Source organism: Nothobranchius furzeri, chromosome 2 (assembly GCF_043380555.1).
Source record: "Nothobranchius furzeri strain GRZ-AD chromosome 2, NfurGRZ-RIMD1, whole genome shotgun sequence".
Lineage (NCBI taxonomy): Eukaryota > Metazoa > Chordata > Actinopteri > Cyprinodontiformes > Nothobranchiidae > Nothobranchius > Nothobranchius furzeri.
The window spans coordinates 19,261,874-19,285,593 of NC_091742.1; the positions used below are offsets into that span (position 1 = coordinate 19,261,874).

Here is a 23,720-nt window from a genome sequence, read left to right on the forward strand (position 1 = left end):
TGACAGTCCATTGCAGGTCCACTTGTCCAGTTATAACAATTAAGTCAAAAAGCGTTAGTGTCAAGCGAGACAAAATTATACCACATCAAGTGTATTCATTTCCACAATTCTCTGTGGCGCAATTGGTTAGCGCGTTCGGCTGTTAACCAAAAGGTTGGTGGTTCTAGCCCACCCAGGGACGTGTAATATGTCCTTGCTAAAAATTAAGGGCATTGCATATCTATGAAAAACAAGATTAATGAACTTGCAAACTGTCAACCTATTGAGCAATTTTAGCCCAGATTCAATGCATGAATTCAGATCAGCTTATGTTTCACAAGAAATTTCAATTCGTGTGATCAGTAATTTTTGGGGAGTTTACTTGTTTTATTAACCTGACCACTGGAAAGTTTATACGACATTAACGATGTTCCATACATCCATCAGTTTACTGGGGGCTGGTGCCTATCTCCAGCAGTCTCTAGGCAAACAGGTGGGGTACAGGTTGACAGTCCATTGCAGGTCCACTTGTGTAGTTATAACAATTAAGTGAAACAGCGTTAGTGTCAATCGGGGAAAAATTATGCCATGTAAAGGGTTGGAACATTTCACAAGTTTCTGTGGTGCAATTGGTTAGCGCATTCGGCTGTTAAGCGAAAGGTTGGTGGTTCGAGACACCCAGGGATGTGTAATATGTCTTTGCCGAAAATTAAGGACATTGCGCTTCTATGAAAAACAAGATTAATGAACTTGCAAACTGTCAACCTGTTGAGCAATTTCAGCCCAGGTTCAATGCATGAATTCAGATTCCCTTATGTTTCACAAGAAAATTCAATTTGTGTGATCAGTCTTTTGGGGGAGTTCAATTGTTTGAAAAACCTGACCGCTGGATAGTTTATAGGACATTAACAAGGTTCCATATATCCATCAGTTTACTGGGGGCTGGTGCCTATCTCCAGCAGTCTCTAGGCAAACAGGTGGGGTACAGGTTGACAGTCCATTGCAGGTCCACCTTTCCAGTTATAACAATTAAGTCAAAAAGCGTTAGTGTCAAGCGAGACAAAATTATACCACGTCAAGTGTATTCATTTCCACAAGTCACTGTGGCGCAATTGGTTAGCGCGTTCGGCTGTTAACCGAAAGGTTGGTGGTTCGAGCCCACCCAGGGACGTGTAATATGTCCTTGCTGAAAATTAAGGGCATTGCATATCTATGAAAAACAAGATTAATGAACTTGCAAACTGTCAACCTATTGAGCAATTTTAGCCCAGGTTCAACGCATGAATTCAGATCAGCTTATGTTTCACAAGAAATTTCAATTTGTGTGATCAGTAATTTTTGGGGAGTTCGCTTGTTTTATTAACCTGACCACTGGAAAGTTTATACGACATTAACGATGTTCCATACATCCATCAGTTTACTGGGGGCTGGTGCCTATCTCCAGCAGTCTCTAGGCAAACAGGTGGGGTACAGGTTGACAGTCCATTGCAGGTCCACTTGTGTAGTTATAACAATTAAGTGAAACAGCGTTAGTGTCAATCGGGGCAAAATTATGCCATGTAAAGGGTTGGAATACTCACAAGTCTCTGTGGCGCAATTGGACAGCGCGTTCGGCTGTTAACCGAAAGGTTGGTGGTTCGAGCCCACCCAGGGACGTGTAATATGTCCTTGCCGAAAATAAGGACATTGCGCTCCTATGAAAAACATGATTAATGAACTTGCAAACTGTCAACCTGTTGAGCAATTTCAGCCCAGGTTCTATGCATGAATTCAGATCTGCTTATGTTTCACAAGAAAATTCCATTTGTGTGATCAGTTTTTCTGGGGAGTTCACTTGTTTTATAAACCTGACCGCTGGATAGTTTATACGACATTAACGAGGTTCCATATATACATCAGTTTACAGGGGGCTGGTGCCTATCTCCAGCAGTCTCTAGGCAAACAGGTGGGGTACAGGTTGACAGTCCATTGCAGGTCCACTTGTGTAGTTATAACAATTAAGTGAAACAGCGTTAGTGTCAATCGGGGAAAAATTATGCCATGTAAAGGGTTGGATCATTTCACAAGTCTCTGTGGCGCAATTGGTTAGCGCGTTCGGCTGTTAACCGATAGGTTGGTAGTTCGAGCCCACCCAGGGACGTGTAATATGTCCTTGCCGAAAACTAAGGACATTGCGCTTCTATGAAAAACAAGATTAATGAACTTGCAAACTGTCAACCTGTTGAGCAATTTCAGCCCAGGTTCAATGCATGAATTCAGATTCCCTTATGTTTCACAAGAAAATTCAATTTGTGTTATCAGTAAATTTTGGGGAGTTCACTTGTTTTATTAACCTGACCACTGGAAAGTTTATACGACATTAACGATGTTCCATACATCCATCAGTTTACTTGGGGCTGGTGCCTATCTCCAGCAGTCTCTAGGCAAACAGGTGGGGTACAGGTTGACAGTCCATTGCAGGTCCACTTGTGCAGTTATAACAATTAAGTGAAATAACGTTAGTGTCAATCGGGGCAAAATTATGCCATGTAAAGGGTTGGTACACTCACAAGTCTCTGTGGCGCAATTGGACAGCGCATTCTGCTGTTAACCGAAAGGTTGGTGGTTCGAGCCCACCCAGGGACGAGTGCTATGTCCTTGCCGAAAATAAGGACATTGCGCTCCTATGAAAAACAAGATTAATGAACTTGCAAACTGTCAACCTGTTGAGCAATTTTAGCCCAGGTTCAACGCATGAATTCAGATCCGCTTATGTTTCACAAGAAAATTCAATTTGTGTGATCAGTTATTTTTGGGGAGTTCACTTGTTCGAAAAACCTGACCGCTGGATAGTTTATACGACATTAACGACATTCCATGCATCCATCAGTTTACAGGGGGCTGGTGCCTTTCTCCAGCAGTCTCTAGGCAAACAGGTGGGATACAGGTTTACAGTCCATTGCAGGTCCACTTGTGCAGTTATAACAATTAAGTGAAACAGCGTTAGTGTCAATCGGGGCAAAATTATGCCATGTAAAGAGTTGGAACACTCATAAGTCTCTGTGGCGCAATTGGACAGCGCGTTCGGCTGTTAACCGAAAGGTTGGTGGTTCGAGCCCACCCAGGGACGTGTAATATGTCCTTGCCGAAAATAAGGGCATTGCGCTCCAATGAAAAACAAGATTAATGAACTTGCAAACTGTCAACCTGTTGAGCAATTTCAGCCCAGGTTCTATGCATGAATTCAGATCCGCTTATGTTTCACAAGAAAATTCCATTTGTGTGATCAGTTTTTCTGGGGAGTTCACTTGTTTTATAAACCTGACCGCTGGATAGTTTATACGACATTAACGAGGTTCCATATATACATCAGTTTACAGGGGGCTGGTGGCTATCTCCAGCAGTCTCTAGGCAAACAGGTGGGGTACAGGTTGACAGTCCATTGCAGGTCCACTTGTGTAGTTATAACAATTAAGTGAAACAGCGTTAGTGTCAATCGGGGAAAAATTATGCCATGTAAAGGGTTGGAGCATTTCCACAAGTCTCTGTGGCGCAATTGGTTAGCGCGTTCGGCTGTTAACCGAAAGGTTGAGGGTTCGAGCCCACCCAGGGACGTGTAATATGTCCTTGCTAAAAATTAAGGGCATTGCATATCTATGAAAAACAAGATTAATGAACTTGCAAACTGTCAACCTATTGAGCAATTTTAGCCCAGGTTCAATGCATGAATTCAGATCAGCTTATGTTTCACAAGAAATTTCAATTTGTGTGATCAGTAATTTTTGGGGAGTTCACTTGTTTTATTAACCTGACCACTGGAAAGTTTATACGACATTAACGATGTTCCATACATCCATCAGTTTACTGGGGGCTGGTGCCTATCTCCAGCAGTCTCTAGGCAAACAGGTGGGGTACAGGTTGACAGTCCATTGCAGGTCCACTTGTGCAGTTATAACAATTTAGTGAAATAACGTTAGTGTCAATCGGGGCAAAATTATGCCATGTAAAGGGTTGGATCACTCACAAGTCTCTGTGGCGCAATTGGACAGCGCGTTCGCCTGTTAACCGAAAGGTTGGTGGTTCGAGCCCACCCAGGGACGTGTAATATGTCCTTACCGAAATTAAGGACATTGCGCTCCTATGAAAAACAAGATTAATGAACTTGCAAACTGGCAACCTGTTGAGCAATTTCAGCCCAGGTTCAATGCATGAATTCAGATTCCCTTATGTTTCACAAGAAAATTCAATTTGTGTGGTCAGTCTTTTGGGGGAGTTCAATTGTTTGAAAAACCTGACCGCTGGATACTTTATACAACATTTACAAGGTTCCATATATCCATCAGTTTACTGGGGGCTGGTGCCTATCTCCAGCAGTCTCTAGGCAAACAGGTGGGGTACAGGTTGACAGTCCATTGCAGGTCCACTTGTCCAGTTATAACAATTAAGTCAAAAAGCGTTAGTGTCAAGCGAGGCAAAATTATACCACGTCCAGTGTTCATTTCCACGTCTCTGTGGCGCAATTGGTTAGCGCGTTCGGCTGTTAACTGAAAGGTTGGTGGTTCGAGCCCACCCAAGGACGTGTAATATGTCCTTGCTAAAAATTAAGGGCATTGCATATCTATGAAAAACAAGATTAATGAACTTGCAAACTGTCAACCTATTGAGCAATTTTAGCCCAGGTTCAACGCATGAATTCAGATCAGCTTATGTTTCACAAGAAAATTCAATTTGTGTGATCAGTAAATTTTGGGGAGTTCACTTGTTTTATTAACCTGACCACTGGAAAGTTTATACGACATTAACGATGTTCCATACATCCATCAGTTTACTTGGGGCTGGTGCCTATCTCCAGCAGTCTCTAGGCAAACAGGTGGGGTACAGGTTGACAGTCCATTGCAGGTCCACTTGTGTAGTTATAACAATTAAGTGAAACAGCGTTAGTGTCAATCGGGGCAAAATTATGCCATGTAAAGGGTTGGTACACTCACAAGTCTCTGTGGCGCAATTGGACAGCGCATTCTGCTGTTAACCGAAAGGTTGGTGGTTCGGGCCCACCCAGGGACGTGTGCTATGTCCTTGCCGAAAATAAGGACATTGCGCTCCTATGAAAAACAAGATTAATGAACTTGCAAACTGTCAACCTGTTGAGCAATTTTAGCCCAGGTTCAACGCATGAATTCAGATCCGCTTATGTTTCACAAGAAAATTCAATTTGTGTGATCAGTTATTTTTGGGGAGTTCACTTGTTCGAAAAACCTGACCGCTGGATAGTTTATACGACATTAACGACATTCCATGCATCCATCAGTTTACAGGGGGCTGGTGCCTTTCTCCAGCAGTCTCTAGGCAAACAGGTGGGATACAGGTTGACAGTCCATTGCAGGTCCACTTGTGCAGTTATAACAATTAAGTGAAACAGCGTTAGTGTCAATCGGGGCAAAATTATGCCATGTAAAGAGTTGGAACACTCATAAGTCTCTGTGGCGCAATTGGACAGCGCGTTCGGCTGTTAACCGAAAGGTTGGTGGTTCGAGCCCACCCAGGGACGTGTAATATGTCCTTGCCGAAAATAAGGACATTAAGCTCCTATGAAAAACAAGATTAATGAACTTGCAAACTGTCAAACTGTTGAGCAATTTCAGCCCAGGTTCTATGCATGAATTCAGATCCGCTTATGTTTCACAAGAAAATTCCATTTGTGTGATCAGTTTTTCTTGGGAGTTCACTTGTTTTATAAACCTGACCGCTGGATAGTTTATACGACATTAACGAGGTTCCATATATACATCAGTTTACAGGGGGCTGGTGGCTATCTCCAGCAGTCTCTAGGCAAACAGGTGGGGTACAGGTTGACAGTCCATTGCAGGTCCACTTGTCCAGTTATAACAATTAAGTCAAAAAGCGTTAGTGTCAAGCGAGACAAAATTATACCACATCAAGTGTATTCATTTCCACAAGTCTCTGTGGCGCAATTGGTTAGCGCGTTCGGCTGTTAACCGAAAGGTTGGGGGTTCGAGCCCACCCAGGGACGTGTAATATGTCCTTGCTAAAAATTAAGGGCATTGCATATCTATGAAAAACAAGATTAATGAACTTGCAAACTGTCAACCTATTGAGCAATTTTAGCCCAGGTTCAATGCATGAATTCAGATCAGCTTATGTTTCACAAGAAATTTCAATTTGTGTGATCAGTAATTTTTGGGGAGTTCACTTGTTTTATTAACCTGACCACTGGAAAGTTTATACGACATTAACGATGTTCCATACATCCATCAGTTTACTGGGGGCTGGTGCCTATCTCCAGCAGTCTCTAGGCAAACAGGTGGGGTACAGGTTGACAGTCCATTGCAGGTCCACTTGTGCAGTTATAACAATTTAGTGAAATAACGTTAGTGTCAATCGGGGCAAAATTATGCCATGTAAAGGGTTGGATCACTCACAAGTCTCTGTTGCGCAATTGGACAGCGCGTTCGCCTGTTAACCGAAAGGTTGGTGGTTCGAGCCCACCCAGGGACGTGTAATATGTCCTTGCCGAAAATAAGGACATTGCGCTCCTATGAAAAACAAGATTAATGAACTTGCAAACTGGCAACCTGTTGAGCAATTTCAGCCCAGGTTCAATGCATGAATTCAGATTCCCTTATGTTTCACAAGAAAATTCAATTTGTGTGGTCAGTCTTTTGGGGGAGTTCAATTGTTTGAAAAACCTGACCGCTGGATACTTTATACAACATTTACAAGGTTCCATATATCCATCAGTTTACTGGGGGCTGGTGCCTATCTCCAGCAGTCTCTAGGCAAACAGGTGGGGTACAGGTTGACAGTCCATTGCAGGTCCACTTGTCCAGTTATAACAATTAAGTCAAAAAGCGTTAGTGTCAAGCGAGGCAAAATTATACCACGTCCAGTGTTCATTTCCACGTCTCTGTGGCGCAATTGGTTAGCGCGTTCGGCTGTTAACTGAAAGGTTGGTGGTTCGAGCCCACCCAGGGATGTGTAATATGTCCTTGCTAAAAATTAAGGGCATTGCATATCTATGAAAAACAAGATTAATGAACTTGCAAACTGTCAACCTATTGAGCAATTTTAGCCCAGGTTCAACGCATGAATTCAGATCAGCTTATGTTTCACAAGAAAATTCAATTTGTGTGATCAGTAAATTTTGGGGAGTTCACTTGTTTTATTAACCTGACCACTGGAAAGTTTATACGACATTAACGATGTTCCATACATCCATCAGTTTACTTGGGGCTGGTGCCTATCTCCAGCAGTCTCTAGGCAAACAGGTGGGGTACAGGTTGACAGTCCATTGCAGGTCCACTTGTGTAGTTATAACAATTAAGTGAAACAGCGTTAGTGTCAATCGGGGCAAAATTATGCCATGTAAAGAGTTGGAACACTCATAAGTCTCTGTGGCGCAATTGGACAGCGCGTTCGGCTGTTAACCGAAAGGTTGGTGGTTCGAGCCCACCCAGGGACGTGTAATATGTCCTTGCCGAAAATAAGGACATTGCGCTCCTATGAAAAACAAGATTAATGAACTTGCAAACTGTCAACCTGTTGAGCAATTTCAGCCCAGGTTCTATGCATGAATTCAGATCCGCTTATGTTTCACAAGAAAATTCCATTTGTGTGATCAGTTTTTCTTGGGAGTTCACTTGTTTTATAAACCTGACCGCTGGATAGTTTATACGACATTAACGAGGTTCCATATATACATCAGTTTACAGGGGGCTTGTGGCTATCTCCAGCAGTCTCTAGGCAAACAGGTGGGGTACAGGTTGACAGTCCATTGCAGGTCCACTTGTGTAGTTATAACAATGAAGTGAAACAGCGTTAGTGTCAATCGGGGAAAAATTATGCCATGTAAAGGGTTGGAGCATTTCACAAGTCTCTGTGGCGCAATTGGTTAGCGCGTTCGGCTGTTAACCGAGAGGTTGGTGGTTCGAGCCCACCCAGGGACGTGTGCTATGTCCTTGCCGAAAATTAAGGACATTGCGCTTCTATGAAAAACAAGATTAATGAACTTGCAAACTGTCAACCTGTTGAGCAATTTTAGCCCAGGTTCAACGCATGAATTCAGATCCGCTTATGTTTCACAAGAAAATTCCATTTGTGTGATCAGTTTTTCTGGGGAGTTCAATTGTTTGAAAAACCTGACCGCTGGATAGTTTATACGACATTAACGAGGTTCCATATATCCATCAGTTTACTGGGGGCTGGTGCCTATCTCCAGCAGTCTCTAGGCAAACAGGTGGGGTACAGGTTGACAGTCCATTGCAGGTCCACTTGTGCAGTTATAACAATTAAGTGAAATAACGTTAGTGTCAATCGGGGCAAAATTATGCCATGTAAAGGGTTGGAACACTCACAAGTTTCTGTGGCGCAATTGGACAGCGCGTTCGGCTGTTAACCGAAAGGTTGGTGGTTCGAGCCCACCCAGGGACGTGTGCTATGTCCTTGCCGATAATAAGGACATTGCGCTCCTATGAAAAACAAGATTAATGAACTTGCAAACTGTCAACCTGTTGAGCAATTTTAGCCCAGGTTCAACGCATGAATTCAGATCCGCTTATGTTTCACAAGAAAATTCAATTTGTGTGATCAGTAATTTTTGGGGAGTTCACTTGTTCGAAAAACCTGACCGCTGGATAGTTTATACGACATTAACGACATTCCATGCATCCATCAGTTTACAGGGGGCTGGTGCCTTTCTCCAGCAGTCTCTAGGCAAACAGGTGGGATACAGGTTGACAGTCCATTGCAGGTCCACTTGTGCAGTTATAACAATTAAGTGAAACAGCGTTAGTGTCAATCGGGGCAAAATTATGCCATGTAAAGGGTTGGAACTCTCACAATTCTCTGTGGCGCAAGTGGACAGCGCGTTCGGCTGTTAACCGAAAGGTTGGTGGTTCGAGCCCACCCAGGGACGTGTAATATGTCCTTGCCGAAAATAAGGAAATTGCGCTCCTATGAAAAACAAGATTAATGAACTTGCAAACTGTCAACCTGTTGAGCAATTTCAGCGCAGGTTCTATGCATGAATGCAGATCAGCTTATGTTTCACAAGAAAATTCCATTTGTGTGATCAGTTTTTCTTGGGAGTTCACTTGTTTTATAAACCTGACCGCTGGATAGTTTATACGACATTAACGAGGTTCCATATATACATCAGTTTACAGGGGGCTGGTGGCTATCTCCAGCAGTCTCTAGGCAAACAGGTGGGGTACAGGTTGACAGTCCATTGCAGGTCCACTTGTGTAGTTATAACAATTAAGTGAAACAGTGTTAGTGTCAATCGGGGAAAAATTATGCCATGTAAAGGGTTGGAATACTCACAAGTCTCTGTGGCGCAATTGGTTAGCGCGTTCGGCTGTTAACCGAAAGGTTGGTGGTTCGAGCCCACCCAGGGACGTGTAATATGTCCTTGCCGAAAATTAAGGACATTGCGCTTCTATGAAAAACAAGATTAATGAACTTGCAAACTGTCAACCTGTTGAGCAATTTCAGCCCAGGTTCAATTCATGAATTCAGATTCCCTTATGTTTCACAAGAAAATTCAATTTGTGTGATCAGTCTTTTGGGGGAGTTCAATTGTTTGAAAAACCTGACCGCTGGATAGTTTATACGACATTAACAAGGTTCCATATATCCATCAGTTTACTGGGGGCTGGTGCCTATCTCCAGCAGTCTCTAGGCAAACAGGTGGGGTACAGGTTGACAGTCCAATGCAGGTCCACTTCTCCAGTTATAACAATTAAGTCAAAAAGCGTTAGTGTCAAGCGAGACAAAATTATACCACATCAAGTGAATTCATTTCCACAAGTCTCTGTGGCGCAATTGGTTAGCGCGTTCGGCTGTTAACCGAAAGGTTGGTGGTTCGAGCCCACCCAGGGACGTGTAATATGTCCTTGCTAAAAATTAAGGGCATTGCATATCTATGAAAAACAAGATTAATGAACTTGCAAACTGTCAACCTATTGAGCAATTTTAGCCCAGGTTCAACGCATGAATTCAGTTCAGCTTATGTTTCACAAGAAAATTCAATTTGTGTGATCAGTAATTTTTGGGGAGTTCACTTGTTTTATTAACCTGACCACTGGAAAGTTTATACGACATTAACGATGTTCCATACATCCATCAGTTTACTGGGGGCTGGTGCCTATCTCCAGCAGTCTCTAGGCAAACAGGTGGGGTACAGGTTGACAGTCCATTGCAGGTCCACTTGTGCAGTTATAACAATTAAGTGAAATAACGTTAGTGTCAATCGGGGCAAAATTATGCCATGTAAAGGGTTGGAACACTCACAAGTCTCTGTGGCGCAATTGGACAGCGCGTTCAGCTGTTAACCGAAAGGTTGGTGGTTCGAGCCCACCAAGGGACGTGTACTATGTCCTTGCCGAAAATAAGGACATTGCGCTCCTATGAAAAACAAGATTAATGAACTTGCAAACTGTCAACCTGTTGAGCAATTTCAGCCCAGGTTCTATGCATGAATTCAGATCCGCTTATGTTTCACAAGAAAATTCCATTTGTGTGATCAGTTTTTCTGGGGAGTTCACTTGTTTTATAAACCTGACCGCTGGATAGTTTGTACGACATTAACGAGGTTCCATATACAGGTGCTGGCCAGTAAATTAGAATATCATCAAAAGGTTGAAAATATTTCAGTAATTCCATTCAAAACGTGAAACTTGTACATTATATTCATGCAATGCACACAGACCAATGTATTTCCGATGTTTATTACGTTTAATTTTGATATTTATAGGTGACAACCAATGAAAACATCAAATCTGGTATCTCAGAAAATTAGAATATTCTAAAGGCCATTGAAAAAATGTTTGTTTCTCTAATGTTGGCCAACTGAAAAGAATGAACATGAAAAGAATGTGCATGTATAGCACTCAATACTTAGTCGGGGCTCCTTTTGCCTCAATAACTGCAGTAATGCGGCGTGGCATGGACTCGATCAGTCTGTGGCACTGCTCAGGTGTTATGAGAGCCCAGGTTGCTCTGATAGTCGTCTTCAGCTCCTCTGCATTGTTGGGTCTAGCGTATTGCATCCTCCGCTTCACAATACCCCATAGATTTTCTATGGGGTTAAGGTCAGGCGAGTTTGCTGGCCAATCAAGGACAGGGATACCATGGTCCTTGAACCAGGTGCTGGTGGTTTTGGCACTGTGTGCAGGTGCCAAGTCCTGTTGAAAGGTGAAGTCTGCATCCCCATAAAGTTGGTCAGCAGCAGGAAGCATGAAGTGCTCTAAAACTTCCTGGTAGACGGCTGCATTGACCCTGGACCTCAGGAAACAGAGTGGGCCAACACCGGCAGATGACATGGCACCCCACACCATCACTGACGGTGGAAACTTTACACTGGACCTCATGCAACGTGGATTCTGTGCTTCTCCGCTCTTCCTCCAGACTCTGGGTCCTTGATTTCCAAAGGAAATGCAGAACTTGCTTTCATCAGAAAACATAACTTTGGACCACTCAGCATCAGTCCAGTCCTTTTTGTCCTTGGCCCAGGCGAGACGCTTCTTGCGCTGTTTCATGTTCAAGAGTGGCTTGACACACGGAATGCGACACCTGAATCCCATGTCTTTCATGAGTCTCCTCGTGGTGGTTCTTGAAGCGCTGACTCCAGCTGCAGTCCACTCTTTGTGGATCTCCCCCACATTTTTGAATGGGTTTGTCGTCACAATTCTCTGCAGGGTGCGGTTATCCCTAGAGCTTGTACACTTTTTTCTACCACATTTTTTCCGTCCCTTCGCCTGTCTGTTAATGTGCTTGGACACAGAGCTCTGCGAACAGCCAGCTTCTTTAGCAATCACCTTTTGTGTCTTGCCCTCCTTGTGCAAGGTGTCAATGATTGTCTTTTGGACAGCTGTTAAGTCAGAAGTCTTCCCCATGATTGTGGTGCCTTCAAAACAAGACTGAGGGACCTTTTAAAGGCCTTTGCAGGTGTTTTGAGTAAATCAGCTGATTAGAGTGGCAGCAGGTGTCTTCTATATTCAGCCTTTTCAGAATATTCTAATTTTTTGAGATACCAAATTTGGAGTTTTCATTAGTTGTCACTTATGAATATCAAATTTAAATGTAATGAACATTGGAAATACATTGGTCTGTGTGCATTGCATGAATATAATGTACAAGTTTCACGTTTTGAATGGAATTACTGAAATATTTTCAACCTTTTGATGATATTCTAATTTACTGGCCAGCACCTGTATACATCAGTTTACAGGGGGCTGGTGCCTATCTCCAGCAGTCTCTAGGCAAACAGGTGGGGTACAGGTTGACAGTCCATTGCAGGTCCACTTGTGTAGTTATAACAATTAAGTGAAACAGCGTTAGTGTCAATCGGGGAAAAATTATGCCATGTAAAGGGTTGGAACATTTCACAAGCCTCTGTGGCGCAATTGTTTAGCGCGTTCGGCTGTTAAGCGAAAGGTTGGTGGTTCGAGCCCACCCAGAGACGTGTAATATGTCTTTGCCGAAAATTAAGGACATTGCGCTTCTATGAAAAAAAAAAGATTAATGAACTTGCAACCTGTCAACCTGTTGAGCAATTTTAGCCCAGGTTCAATGCATGAATTCAGATTCTCTTATGTTTCACAAGAAAATTCAATTTGTGTGATCAGTCTTTTGGGGGAGTTCAATTGTTCGAAAAACCTGACCTCTGGATAGTTTATACGACATTAACGACATTCCATGCATCCATCAGTTTACAGGGGGCTGGTGCCTTTCTCCAGCAGTCTCTAGGCAAACAGGTGGGATACAGGTTGACAGTCCATTGCAGGTCCACTTGTGCAGTTATAACAATTAAGTGAAACAGCGTTAGTGTCAATCGGGGAAAAATTATGCCATGTAAAGGGTTGGAACACTCACAAGTCTCTGTGGCGCAAGTGGACAGCGCGTTCGGCTGTTAACCGAAAGGTTGGTGGTTCGAGCCCACCCAGGGATGTGTAATATGTCCTTGCTAAAAATTAAGGCCATTGCATATCTATGAAAAACAAGATTAATGAACTTGCAAACTGTCAACCTGTTGAGCAATTTTAGCCCAGGTTCAACGCATGAATTCAGATCCGCTTATGTTTCACAAGAAAATTCCATTTGTGTGATCAGTAATTTTTGGGGAGTTCAGTTGTTTTATAAACCTGACCACTGGATAGTTTCTACGACATTAACGATGTTCCATACATCCATCAGTTTACAGGGGGCTGGTGCCTTTCTCCAGCAGTCTCTAGACAAACAGGTGGGATACAGGTTGACAGTCCATTGCAGGTCCACTTGTGCAGTTATAACAATTAAGTAAAACAGCGTTAGTGTCAATCGGGGCAAAATTATGCCATGTAAAGGGTTGGAACATTTCACAAGTCTCTGAGGCGCAATTGGTTAGCGCGTTCGGCTTTTAAGCGAAAGGTTGGTGGTTCGAGCCCACCCAGGGACGTGCAGTATGTCTTTGCCGAAAATTAAGGACATCGCGCTTCTATAAAAAACAAGATTAATGAACTTGCAAACTGTCAACCTGTTGAGCAATTTTAGCCCAGGTTCAATGCATGAATTCAGATTCCCTTATGTTTCACAAGAAAATTCAATTTGTGTGATCAGTCTTTTGGGGGAGTTCAATTGTTTGAAAAACCTGACCGCTGGATAGTTTATACGACATTAACGAGGTTCCATACATCCATCAGTTTACTGGGGGCTGGTGCCTATCTCCAGCAGTCTCTAGGCAAACAGGTGGGGTACAGGTTGACAGTCCATTGCAGGTCCAGTTGTGCAGTTATAACAATTAAGTGAAATAACGTTAGTGTCAATCGGGGCAAAATTATGCCATGTAAAGGGTTGGAACACTCACAAGTCTCTGTGGCGCAAGTGGACAGCGCGTTCGGCTGTTAACCGAAAGGTTGGTGGTTCGAGCCCACCCAGGGATGTGTAATATGTCCTTGCTAAAAATTAAGGCCATTGCATATCTATGAAAAACAAGATTAATGAACTTGCAACCTGTCAACCTGTTGAGCAATTTTAGCCCAGGTTCAACGCATGAATTCAGATCCGCTTATGTTTCACAAGAAAATTCCATTTGTGTGATCAGTAATTTTTGGGGAGTTCACTTGTTTCATAAACCTGACCACTGAATAGTTTCTACGACATTAACGATGTTCCATACATCCATCAGTTTACAGGGGGCTGGTGCCTTTCTCCAGCAGTCTCTAGACAAACCGGTGGGATACAGGTTGACAGTCCATTGCAGGTCGACTTGTGCAGTTATAACAATTAAGTAAAACAGCGTTAGTGTCAATCGGGGCAAAATTATGCCATGTAAAGGGTTGGAACATTTCACAAGTCTCTGAGGCGCAATTGGTTAGCGCGTTCGGCTGTTAAGCGAAAGGTTGGTGGTTCGAGCCCAGCCAGGGATGTGCAGTATGTCTTTGCCGAAAATTAAGGACATCGCGCTTCTATAAAAAACAAGATTAATGAACTTGCAAACTGTCAACCTGTTGAGCAATTTTAGCCCAGGTTCAATGCATGAATTCAGATTCCCTTATGTTTCACAAGAAAATTCAATTTGTGTGATCAGTCGTTTGGGGGAGTTCACTTGTTTTAAAAACCTGACCGCTGGATAGTTTATACGACATTAACGAGGTTCCATATATCCATCAGTTTACTGGGGGCTGGTGCCTATCTCCAGCAGTCTCTAGGCAAACAGGTGGGGTACAGGTTGACAGTCCATTGCAGGTCCACTTGTGCAGTTATAACAATTAAGTGAAATAACGTTAGTGTCAATCGGGGCAAAATTATGCCATGTAAAGGGTTGGAACACTCCCAAGTCTCTGTGGCGCAATTGGACAGCGCGTTCGGCTGTTAACCGAAAGGTTGGTGGTTCGAGCCCACCCAGGGACGTGTACTATGTCCTTTTCCGAAAATAAGGACATTGCGCTCCTATGAAAAACAAGATTAATGAACTTGCAAACTGTCAACCTGTTGAGCAATTTTAGCCCAGGTTCAACGCATGAATTCAGATCCGCTTATGTTTCACAAGAAAATTCAATTTGTGTGATCAGTAATTTTTGGGGAATTCACTTGTTTTATAAACCTGACCACTGGATAGTTTCTACGACATTAACGATGTTCCATACATCCATCAGTTTACAGGGGGCTGGTGCCTTTCTCCAGCAGTCTCTAGACAAACAGGTGGGATACAGGTTGACAGTCCATTGCAGGTCCACTTGTGCAGTTATAACAATTAAGTAAAACAGCGTTAGTGTCAATCGGGGCAAAATTATGCCATGTAAAGGGTTGGAACATTTCACAAGTCTCTGTGGCGCAATTGGTAAGTGCATTCGGCCGTTAACCGAAAGGTTGGTGGTTCGAGCCCACGCAGGGACGTGTAATATGTCCTTGCTGAAAATTAAGGACATTGCGCTTCTATGAAAAACAAGATTAATGAACTTGCAAACTGTCAACCTGTTGAGCAATTTTAGCCCAGGTTCAACGCATGAATTCAGATCCGCTTATGTTTCACAAGAAAATTCCATTTGTGTGATCAGTAATTTTTGGGGAGTTCACTTGTTTTATAAACCTGACCACTGGATAGTTTCTACGACATTAACGATGTTCCATACATCCATCAGTTTACAGGGGGCTGGTGCCTTTCTCCAGCAGTCTCTAGACAAACAGGTGGGATACAGGTTGACAGTCCATTGCAGGTCCACTTGTGCAGTTATAACAATTAAGTAAAACAGCGTTAGTGTCAATCGGGGCAAAATTATGCCATGTAAAGGGTTGGAACATTTCACAAGTCTCTGAGGCGCAATTGGTTAGCGCGTTCGGCTTTTAAGCGAAAGGTTGGTGGTTCGAGCTCACCCAGGGACGTGTAATTTGTCTTTGCCGAAAATTAAGGACATTGCGCTTCTATAAAAAACAAGATTAATGAACTTGCAAACTGTCAACCTGTTGAGCAATTTTAGCCCAGGTTCAATGCATGAATTCAGATTCCCTTATGTTTCACAAGAAAATTCAATTTGTGTGATCAGTCGTTTGGGGGAGTTCAATTGTTTGAAAAACCTGACCGCTGGATAGTTTATACGACATTAACGAGGTTCCATATATCCATCAGTTTACTGGGGGCTGGTGCCTATCTCCAGCAGTCTCTAGGCAAACAGGTGGGGTACAGGTTGACAGTCCATTGCAAGTCCACTTGTGCAGTTATAACAAATAAGTGAAATAACGTTAGTGTCAATCAGGGCAAAATTATGCCATGTAAAGGGTTGGAACACTCACAAGTCTCTGTGGCGCAATTGGACAGCGCGTTCGGCTGTTAACCGAAAGGTTGGTGGTTTGAGCCCACCCAGGGACATGTACTATGTCCTTGCCGAAAATAAGGGCATTGCGCTCCTATGAAAAACAAGATTAATGAACTTGCAAACTGTCAACCTGTTGAGCAATTTTAGCCCAGGTTCAACGCATGAATTCAGATCCGCTTATGTTTCACAAGAAAATGCAATTTGTGTGATCAGTAATTTTTGGGGAGTTCACTTGTTTTATAAACCTGACCACTGGATAGTTTCTACGACATTAACGAGGTTCCATATATCCATCAGTTTACTGGGGGCTGTTGCCTATCTCCAGCAGTCTCTAGGCAAACAGGTGGGGTACAGGTTGACAGTCCATTGCAGGTCCACTTGTCCAGTTATAACAATTAAGTCAAAAAGCGTTAGTGTCAAGCGAGGCAAAATTATACCACGTCAAGTGTTCATTTCCACAAGTCTCTGTGGCGCAATTGTTTAGAGCGTTCGGCTGTTAACCGAAAGGTTGGTGGTTCGAGCCCACCCAGGGACGTGGAATATGTCCTTGCTAAAAATTAAGGGCATTGCATATCTATGAAAAACAAGATTAATGAACTTGCAAACTGTCAACCTATTGAGCAATTTTAGCCCAGGTTCAACGCATGAATTCAGATCAGCTTATGTTTCACAAGAAAATTCAATTTGTGTGATCAGTAAATTTTGGGGAGTTCACTTGTTTTATTAACCTGACCACTGGAAAGTTTATACGACATTAACGATGTTCCATACATCCATCAGTTTACTGGGGGCTGGTGCCTATCTCCAGCAGTCTCTAGGCAAACAGGTGGGGTACAGGTTGACAGTCCATTGCAGGTCCACTTGTGTAGTTATAACAATTAAGTGAAATAACGTTATTGTCAATCGGGGCAAAATTATTCCATGTAAAGGGTTGGAACAATCACAAGTCTCTGTGGCGCAATTGGACAGCGCGTTCGGCTGTTAACCGAAAGGTTGGTGGTTCGAGCCCACCCAGGGACGTGTAATATGTCCTTGCCGAAAATAAGGACATTGCGCTCCTATGAAAAACAAGATTAATGAACTTGCAAACTGTCAACCTGTTGAGCAATTTCAGCCCAGGTTCTATGCATGAATTCAGATCCGCTTATGTTTCACAAGAAAATTCCATTTGTGTGATCAGTTTTTCTTGGGAGTTCACTTGTTCGAAAAACCTGACCGCTGGATAGTTTATACGACATTAACGATGTTCCATACATCCATCAGTTTACTGGGGGCTGGTGCCTATCTCCAGCAGTCTCTAGGCAAACAGGTGGGGTACAGGTTGACAGTCCATTGCAGGTCCACTTGTACAGTTATAACAATTAAGTGAAACAGCGTTAGTGTCAATCGGGGCAAAATTATGCCATGTAAAGGGTTGGAACACTCACAAGTCTCTGTGGCGCAATTGGACAGCGCGTTCGGCTGTTAACCAAAAGGTTGGTGGTTCGAGCCCACCCAGGGACGTGTAATATGTCCTTGCTAAAAATTAAGGGCATTGCATATCTATGGAAAACAAGATTAATGAACTTGCAAACTGTCAACCTGTTGAGCAATTTTAGCCCAGGTTCAACGCTTGAATTCAGATCCGCTTATGTTTCACAAGACAATTCAATTTGTGTGATCAGTAATTTTTGGGGAGTTCACTTGTTTTATAAACCTGACCACTGGATAGTTTCTACGACATTAACGATGTTCCATACATCCATCAGTTTACAGGGGGCTGGTGCCGTTCTCCAGCAGTCTCTAGGCAAACAGGTGGGGTACAGGTTGACAGTCCATTGTACGTCCACTTGTGCAGTTATAACAATTAAGTGAAACAGCGTTAGTGTCAATCGGGGCAAAATTATGCCATGTAAAGGGTTGGAACACTCACAAGTCTCTGTGGCGCAATTGGACAGCGCGTTCGGCTGTTAACCGAAAGGTTGGTGGTTCGAGCCCACCCAGGGATGTATAATATGTCCTTGCCGAAAATTAAGGAGATTGCGTTACTATGAAAAACAAGATTAATGAACTTGCAGACTGTCAATCTGTTGAGCAGTTTTAGCCCAGGTTCAATGCATGAATTCAGATTCCCTTATGTTTCACAAGAAAATTCAATTTGTGTGATCAAAAATTTTTGGGGAGTTCACTTGTTTTATAAACCTGACCACTGGAAAGTTTATACGACATTAACGATGTTCCATACATCCATCAGTTTACAGGGGGCTGGTGCCTATCTCCAGCAGTCTCTAGGCAAACAGGTGGGGTACAGGTTGACAGTCCATTGTACGTCCACTTGTGCAGTTATAACAATTAAGTGAAACAGCGTTAGTGTCAATCGGGGCAAAATTATGCCATGTAAAGGGTTGGAACACTCACAAGTCTCTGTGGCGCAATTGGACAGCGCGTTCGGCTGTTAACCGAAAGGTTGGTGGTTCGAGCCCACCCAGGGATGTATAATATGTCCTTGCCGAAAATTAAGGACATTGCGTTTCTATGAAAAACAAGATTAATGAACTTGCAGACTGTCAATCTGTTGAGCAGTTTTAGCCCAGGTTCAATGCATGAATTCAGATTCCCTTATGTTTCACAAGAAAATTCAATTTGTGTGATCAATAATTTTTGGGGAGTTCACTTGTTTTATAAACCTGACCACTGGAAAGTTTATACGACATTAACGATGTTCCATACATCCATCAGTTTACAGGGGGCTGGTGCCTATCTCCAGCAGTCTCTAGGCAAACAGGTGGGGTACAGGTTGACAGTCCATTGCAGGTCGACTTGTGTAGTTATAACAATTAAGTGAAACAGCGTTAGTGTCAATCGGGGCAAAATTATGCCATGTAAAGGGGTGGAGCATTTCACAAGTCTCTGTGGCACAATTGGTTAGCGCGTTCGGCTGTTAACCGAAAGGTTGGTGGTTCGAGCCCACCCAGGGACGTGTAATATGTCCTTGCCGAAAATTAAGGACATTGCGCTTCTATGAAATACAAGATTAATGAACTTGCAAACTGGCAACCTGTTGAGCAATTTCAGCCCAGGTTCAATGCACGAATTCAGATCTGCTTATGTTGCACAAGAAAATTCCATTTGTGTGATCAGTTTTTCTGGGGAGTTCACTTGTTTTATAAACCTGACCGCTGGATAGTTTATACGACATTAACGAGGTTCCATATATCCATCAGTTTACTGGGGGCTGGTGCCTATCTCCAGCAGTCTCTAGGCAAACAGGTGGGGTACAGGTTGACAGTCCATTGCAGGTCCACTTGTACAGTTATAACAATTAAGTGAAACAGCGTTAGTGTCAATCGGGGCAAAATTATGCCATGTAAAGGGTTGGAGCACTCACAAGTCTCTGTGGCGCAATTGGACAGCGCGTTCGGCTGTTAACCAAAAGGTTGGTGGTTCAAGCCCACCCAGGGACGTGTAATATGTCCTTGCTAAAAATTAAGGGCATTGCATATCTATGGAAAACAAGATTAATGAACTTGCAAACTGTCAACCTGTGGAGCAATTTTAGCCCAGGTTCAACGCTTGAATTCAGATCCGCTTATGTTTCACAAGACAATTCAATTTGTGTGATCAGTAATTTTTGGGGAGTTCACTTGTTTTATAAACCTGACCACTGGATAGTTTCTACGACATTAACGATGTTCCATACATCCATCAGTTTACAGGGGGCTGGTGCCGTTCTCCAGCAGTCTCTAGGCAAACAGGTGGGGTACAGGTTGACAGTCCATTGTACGTCCACTTGTGCAGTTATAACAATTAAGTGAAACAGCGTTAGTGTCAATCGGGGCAAAATTATGCCATGTAAAGGGTTGGAACACTCACAAGTCTCTGTGGCGCAATTGGACAGCGCGTTCGGCTGTTAACCGAAAGGTTGGTGGTTCGAGCCCACCCAGGGATGTATAATATGTCCTTGCTGAAAATTAAGGAGATTGCGTTACTATGAAAAACAAGATTAATGAACTTGCAGACTGTCAATCTGTTGAGCAGTTTTAGCCCAGGTTCAATGCATGAATTCAGATTCCCTTATGTTTCACAAGAAAATTCAATTTGTGTGATCAATAATTTTTGGGGAGTTCACTTGTTTTATAAACCTGACCACTGGAAAGTTTATACGACATTAACGATGTTCCATACATCCATCAGTTTACAGGGGGCTGGTGCCTATCTCCAGCAGTCTCTAGGCAAACAGGTGGGGTACAGGTTGACAGTCCTTGTACGTCCACTTGTGCAGTTATAACAATTAAGTGAAACAGCGTTAGTGTCAATCGGGGCAAAATTATGCCATGTAAAGGGTTGGAACACTCACAAGTCTCTGTGGCGCAATTGGACAGCGCGTTCGGCTGTTAACCGAAAGGTTGGTGGTTCGAGCCCACCCAGGGATGTATAATATGTCCTTGCCGAAAATTAAGGACATTGCGTTTCTATGAAAAACAAGATTAATGAACTTGCAGACTGTCAATCTGTTGAGCAGTTTTAGCCCAGGTTCAATGCATGAATTCAGATTCCCTTATGTTTCACAAGAAAATTCAATTTGTGTGATCAATAATTTTTGGGGAGTTCACTTGTTTTATAAACCTGACCACTGGAAAGTTTATACGACATTAACGATGTTCCATACATCCATCAGTTTACAGGGGGCTGGTGCCTATCTCCAGCAGTCTCTAGGCAAACAGGTGGGGTACAGGTTGACAGTCCATTGCAGGTCGACTTGTGTAGTTATAACAATTAAGTGAAACAGCGTTAGTGTCAATCGGGGCAAAATTATGCCATGTAAAGGGGTGGAGCATTTCACAAGTCTCTGTGGCACAATTGGTTAGCGCGTTCGGCTGTTAACCGAAAGGTTGGTGGTTCGAGCCCACCCAGGGACGTGTAATATGTCCTTGCCGAAAATTAAGGACATTGCGCTTCTATGAAATACAAGATTAATGAACTTGCAAACTGGCAACCTGTTGAGCAATTTCAGCCCAGGTTCAATGCACGAATTCAGATCTGCTTATGTTGCACAAGAAAATTCCATTTGTGTGATCAGTTTTTCTGGGGAGTTCACTTGTTTTATAAACCTGACCGCTGGATAGTTTATACGACATTAACGAGGTTCCATATATCCATCAGTTTACTGGGGGCTGGTGCCTATCTCCAGCAGTCTCTAGGCAAACAGGTGGGGTACAGGTTGACAGTCCATTGCAGGTCCACTTGTACAGTTATAACAATTAAGTGAAACAGCGTTAGTGTCAATCGGGGCAAAATTATGCCATGTAAAGGGTTGGAGCACTCACAAGTCTCTGTGGCGCAATTGGACAGCGCGTTCGGCTGTTAACCAAAAGGTTGGTGGTTTAAGCCCACCCAGGGACGTGTAATATGTCCTTGCTAAAAATTAAGGGCATTGCATATCTATGGAAAACAAGATTAATGAACTTGCAAACTGTCAACCTGTTGAGCAATTTTAGCCCAGGTTCAACGCTTGAATTCAGATCCGCTTATGTTTCACAAGACAATTCAATTTGTGTGATCAGTAATTTTTGGGGAGTTCACTTGTTTTATAAACCTGACCACTGGATAGTTTCTACGACATTAACGATGTTCCATACGTCCATCAGTTTACAGGGGGCTGGTGCCGTTCTCCAGCAGTCTCTAGGCAAACAGGTGGGGTACAGGTTGACAGTCCATTGTACGTCCACTTGTGCAGTTATAACAATTAAGTGAAACAGCGTTAGTGTCAATCGGGGCAAAATTATGCCATGTAAAGGGTTGGAACACTCACAAGTCTCTGTGGCGCAATTGGACAGCGCGTTCGGCTGTTAACCGAAAGGTTGGTGGTTCGAGCCCACCCAGGGATGTATAATATGTCCTTGCCGAAAATTAAGGACATTGCGTTTCTATGAAAAACAAGATTAATGAACTTGCAGACTGTCAATCTGTTGAGCAGTTTTAGCCCAGGTTCAATGCATGAATTCAGATTCCCTTATGTTTCACAAGAAAATTCAATTTGTGTGATCAATAATTTTTGGGGAGTTCACTTGTTTTATAAACCTGACCACTGGAAAGTTTATACGACATTAACGATGTTCCATACATCCATCAGTTTACAGGGGGCTGGTGCCTATCTCCAGCAGTCTCTAGGCAAACAGGTGGGGTACAGGTTGACAGTCCATTGCAGGTCGACTTGTGTAGTTATAACAATTAAGTGAAACAGCGTTAGTGTCAATCGGGGCAAAATTATGCCATGTAAAGGGGTGGAGCATTTCACAAGTCTCTGTGGCACAATTGGTTAGCGCGTTCGGCTGTTAACCGAAAGGTTGGTGGTTCGAGCCCACCCAGGGACGTGTAATATGTCCTTGCCGAAAATTAAGGACATTGCGCTTCTATGAAATACAAGATTAATGAACTTGCAAACTGTCAACCTGTTGAGCAATTTCAGCCCAGGTTCAATGCACGAATTCAGATCTGCTTATGTTGCACAAGAAAATTCCGTTTGTGTGATCAGTTTTTCTGGGGAGTTCACTTGTTTTATAAACCTGACCGCTGGATAGTTTATACGACATTAACGAGGTTCCATATATCCATCAGTTTACTGGGGGCTGGTGCCTTTCTCCAGCAGTCTCTAGGCAAACAGGTGGGGTACAGGTTGACAGTCCACTGCAGGTCCACTTGTGCAGTTATAACAATTAAGTGAAACAGCGTTAGTGTCAATCGGGGCAAAATTATGCCATGTAAAGGGTTGGAACACTCACAAGTCTCTGTGGCGCAATTGGACAGCGCGTTCGGCTGTTAACCGAAAGGTTGATGGTTCAAGCCCACCCAGGGACGTGTAATATGTCCTTGCCGAAAATAAGGACATTGCGCTCCTATGAAAAACAAGATTAATGAACTTGCAAACTGTCAACCTGTTGAGCAATTTCAGCCCAGGTTCAATGCATGAATTCAGATTCCCTTATGTTTCACAAGAAAATTCAATTTGTGTGATCAGTAATTTTTGGGGAGTTCACTTGTTTTATAAACCTGACAACTGGATAGTTTCTACGACATTAACGATGTTCCATACATCCATCAGTTTACAGGGGGCTGGTGCCGTTCTCCAGCAGTCTCTAGGCAAACAGGTGGGGTACAGGTTGACAGTCCATTGTACGTCCACTTGTGCAGTTATAACAATTAAGTGAAACAGCGTTAGTGTCAATCGGGGCAAAATTATGCCATGTAAAGGGTTGGAACACTCACAAGTCTCTGTGGAGCAATTGGACAGCGCGTTCGGCTGTTAACCGAAAGGTTGGTGGTTCGAGCCCACCCAGGGACGTGTAATATGTCCTTGCCGAAAATTAAGGACATTGCGCTTCTATGAAAAACAAGATTAATGAACTTGCAGACTGTCAATCTGTTGAGCAGTTTTAGCCCAGGTTCAATGCATGAATTCAGATTCCCTTATGT

General features: G+C 43.1%; 37 non-coding genes across 37 annotated transcripts; all 37 read left to right on the plus strand.

The window, feature by feature from the left end:
• The first annotated feature begins 1,076 nt into the window (after positions 1 to 1,076).
• On the plus strand, positions 1,077 to 1,150 carry trnan-guu (transfer RNA asparagine (anticodon GUU)). The gene has a single exon. It is a non-coding gene; the product is annotated as a tRNA-Asn (tRNA).
• Positions 1,151 to 1,561: 411 nt separating this feature from the next.
• trnan-guu (transfer RNA asparagine (anticodon GUU)) lies at positions 1,562 to 1,635 on the plus strand. The gene has a single exon. It is a non-coding gene; the product is annotated as a tRNA-Asn (tRNA).
• Positions 1,636 to 2,045: 410 nt separating this feature from the next.
• On the plus strand, positions 2,046 to 2,119 carry trnan-guu (transfer RNA asparagine (anticodon GUU)). The gene has a single exon. It is a non-coding gene; the product is annotated as a tRNA-Asn (tRNA).
• A 411-nt stretch (positions 2,120 to 2,530) lies between these two features.
• Positions 2,531 to 2,604, plus strand: trnan-guu (transfer RNA asparagine (anticodon GUU)). The gene has a single exon. It is a non-coding gene; the product is annotated as a tRNA-Asn (tRNA).
• A 410-nt stretch (positions 2,605 to 3,014) lies between these two features.
• trnan-guu (transfer RNA asparagine (anticodon GUU)) lies at positions 3,015 to 3,088 on the plus strand. Its single transcript has one exon. It is a non-coding gene; the product is annotated as a tRNA-Asn (tRNA).
• A 411-nt stretch (positions 3,089 to 3,499) lies between these two features.
• Positions 3,500 to 3,573, plus strand: trnan-guu (transfer RNA asparagine (anticodon GUU)). Its single transcript has one exon. It is a non-coding gene; the product is annotated as a tRNA-Asn (tRNA).
• A 411-nt stretch (positions 3,574 to 3,984) lies between these two features.
• Positions 3,985 to 4,058, plus strand: trnan-guu (transfer RNA asparagine (anticodon GUU)). The gene has a single exon. It is a non-coding gene; the product is annotated as a tRNA-Asn (tRNA).
• Positions 4,059 to 4,463: 405 nt separating this feature from the next.
• On the plus strand, positions 4,464 to 4,537 carry trnan-guu (transfer RNA asparagine (anticodon GUU)). Its single transcript has one exon. It is a non-coding gene; the product is annotated as a tRNA-Asn (tRNA).
• An 895-nt stretch (positions 4,538 to 5,432) lies between these two features.
• On the plus strand, positions 5,433 to 5,506 carry trnan-guu (transfer RNA asparagine (anticodon GUU)). The gene has a single exon. It is a non-coding gene; the product is annotated as a tRNA-Asn (tRNA).
• A 409-nt stretch (positions 5,507 to 5,915) lies between these two features.
• Positions 5,916 to 5,989, plus strand: trnan-guu (transfer RNA asparagine (anticodon GUU)). The gene has a single exon. It is a non-coding gene; the product is annotated as a tRNA-Asn (tRNA).
• An 890-nt stretch (positions 5,990 to 6,879) lies between these two features.
• On the plus strand, positions 6,880 to 6,953 carry trnan-guu (transfer RNA asparagine (anticodon GUU)). The gene has a single exon. It is a non-coding gene; the product is annotated as a tRNA-Asn (tRNA).
• A 411-nt stretch (positions 6,954 to 7,364) lies between these two features.
• trnan-guu (transfer RNA asparagine (anticodon GUU)) lies at positions 7,365 to 7,438 on the plus strand. The gene has a single exon. It is a non-coding gene; the product is annotated as a tRNA-Asn (tRNA).
• A 410-nt stretch (positions 7,439 to 7,848) lies between these two features.
• Positions 7,849 to 7,922, plus strand: trnan-guu (transfer RNA asparagine (anticodon GUU)). The gene has a single exon. It is a non-coding gene; the product is annotated as a tRNA-Asn (tRNA).
• Positions 7,923 to 8,332: 410 nt separating this feature from the next.
• On the plus strand, positions 8,333 to 8,406 carry trnan-guu (transfer RNA asparagine (anticodon GUU)). Its single transcript has one exon. It is a non-coding gene; the product is annotated as a tRNA-Asn (tRNA).
• A 410-nt stretch (positions 8,407 to 8,816) lies between these two features.
• On the plus strand, positions 8,817 to 8,890 carry trnan-guu (transfer RNA asparagine (anticodon GUU)). The gene has a single exon. It is a non-coding gene; the product is annotated as a tRNA-Asn (tRNA).
• A 409-nt stretch (positions 8,891 to 9,299) lies between these two features.
• trnan-guu (transfer RNA asparagine (anticodon GUU)) lies at positions 9,300 to 9,373 on the plus strand. Its single transcript has one exon. It is a non-coding gene; the product is annotated as a tRNA-Asn (tRNA).
• Positions 9,374 to 9,783: 410 nt separating this feature from the next.
• Positions 9,784 to 9,857, plus strand: trnan-guu (transfer RNA asparagine (anticodon GUU)). The gene has a single exon. It is a non-coding gene; the product is annotated as a tRNA-Asn (tRNA).
• Positions 9,858 to 10,268: 411 nt separating this feature from the next.
• trnan-guu (transfer RNA asparagine (anticodon GUU)) lies at positions 10,269 to 10,342 on the plus strand. Its single transcript has one exon. It is a non-coding gene; the product is annotated as a tRNA-Asn (tRNA).
• Positions 10,343 to 12,851: 2,509 nt separating this feature from the next.
• trnan-guu (transfer RNA asparagine (anticodon GUU)) lies at positions 12,852 to 12,925 on the plus strand. The gene has a single exon. It is a non-coding gene; the product is annotated as a tRNA-Asn (tRNA).
• Positions 12,926 to 13,821: 896 nt separating this feature from the next.
• Positions 13,822 to 13,895, plus strand: trnan-guu (transfer RNA asparagine (anticodon GUU)). The gene has a single exon. It is a non-coding gene; the product is annotated as a tRNA-Asn (tRNA).
• An 896-nt stretch (positions 13,896 to 14,791) lies between these two features.
• On the plus strand, positions 14,792 to 14,865 carry trnan-guu (transfer RNA asparagine (anticodon GUU)). The gene has a single exon. It is a non-coding gene; the product is annotated as a tRNA-Asn (tRNA).
• A 1,382-nt stretch (positions 14,866 to 16,247) lies between these two features.
• On the plus strand, positions 16,248 to 16,321 carry trnan-guu (transfer RNA asparagine (anticodon GUU)). Its single transcript has one exon. It is a non-coding gene; the product is annotated as a tRNA-Asn (tRNA).
• Positions 16,322 to 16,729: 408 nt separating this feature from the next.
• Positions 16,730 to 16,803, plus strand: trnan-guu (transfer RNA asparagine (anticodon GUU)). Its single transcript has one exon. It is a non-coding gene; the product is annotated as a tRNA-Asn (tRNA).
• A 411-nt stretch (positions 16,804 to 17,214) lies between these two features.
• Positions 17,215 to 17,288, plus strand: trnan-guu (transfer RNA asparagine (anticodon GUU)). Its single transcript has one exon. It is a non-coding gene; the product is annotated as a tRNA-Asn (tRNA).
• A 409-nt stretch (positions 17,289 to 17,697) lies between these two features.
• Positions 17,698 to 17,771, plus strand: trnan-guu (transfer RNA asparagine (anticodon GUU)). The gene has a single exon. It is a non-coding gene; the product is annotated as a tRNA-Asn (tRNA).
• Positions 17,772 to 18,182: 411 nt separating this feature from the next.
• trnan-guu (transfer RNA asparagine (anticodon GUU)) lies at positions 18,183 to 18,256 on the plus strand. The gene has a single exon. It is a non-coding gene; the product is annotated as a tRNA-Asn (tRNA).
• Positions 18,257 to 18,667: 411 nt separating this feature from the next.
• On the plus strand, positions 18,668 to 18,741 carry trnan-guu (transfer RNA asparagine (anticodon GUU)). The gene has a single exon. It is a non-coding gene; the product is annotated as a tRNA-Asn (tRNA).
• A 412-nt stretch (positions 18,742 to 19,153) lies between these two features.
• On the plus strand, positions 19,154 to 19,227 carry trnan-guu (transfer RNA asparagine (anticodon GUU)). The gene has a single exon. It is a non-coding gene; the product is annotated as a tRNA-Asn (tRNA).
• A 410-nt stretch (positions 19,228 to 19,637) lies between these two features.
• trnan-guu (transfer RNA asparagine (anticodon GUU)) lies at positions 19,638 to 19,711 on the plus strand. The gene has a single exon. It is a non-coding gene; the product is annotated as a tRNA-Asn (tRNA).
• Positions 19,712 to 20,122: 411 nt separating this feature from the next.
• On the plus strand, positions 20,123 to 20,196 carry trnan-guu (transfer RNA asparagine (anticodon GUU)). Its single transcript has one exon. It is a non-coding gene; the product is annotated as a tRNA-Asn (tRNA).
• A 410-nt stretch (positions 20,197 to 20,606) lies between these two features.
• trnan-guu (transfer RNA asparagine (anticodon GUU)) lies at positions 20,607 to 20,680 on the plus strand. Its single transcript has one exon. It is a non-coding gene; the product is annotated as a tRNA-Asn (tRNA).
• A 412-nt stretch (positions 20,681 to 21,092) lies between these two features.
• Positions 21,093 to 21,166, plus strand: trnan-guu (transfer RNA asparagine (anticodon GUU)). Its single transcript has one exon. It is a non-coding gene; the product is annotated as a tRNA-Asn (tRNA).
• Positions 21,167 to 21,576: 410 nt separating this feature from the next.
• On the plus strand, positions 21,577 to 21,650 carry trnan-guu (transfer RNA asparagine (anticodon GUU)). The gene has a single exon. It is a non-coding gene; the product is annotated as a tRNA-Asn (tRNA).
• A 411-nt stretch (positions 21,651 to 22,061) lies between these two features.
• On the plus strand, positions 22,062 to 22,135 carry trnan-guu (transfer RNA asparagine (anticodon GUU)). Its single transcript has one exon. It is a non-coding gene; the product is annotated as a tRNA-Asn (tRNA).
• A 412-nt stretch (positions 22,136 to 22,547) lies between these two features.
• trnan-guu (transfer RNA asparagine (anticodon GUU)) lies at positions 22,548 to 22,621 on the plus strand. Its single transcript has one exon. It is a non-coding gene; the product is annotated as a tRNA-Asn (tRNA).
• Positions 22,622 to 23,031: 410 nt separating this feature from the next.
• Positions 23,032 to 23,105, plus strand: trnan-guu (transfer RNA asparagine (anticodon GUU)). Its single transcript has one exon. It is a non-coding gene; the product is annotated as a tRNA-Asn (tRNA).
• A 410-nt stretch (positions 23,106 to 23,515) lies between these two features.
• trnan-guu (transfer RNA asparagine (anticodon GUU)) lies at positions 23,516 to 23,589 on the plus strand. Its single transcript has one exon. It is a non-coding gene; the product is annotated as a tRNA-Asn (tRNA).
• Positions 23,590 to 23,720: the final 131 nt, after the last annotated feature.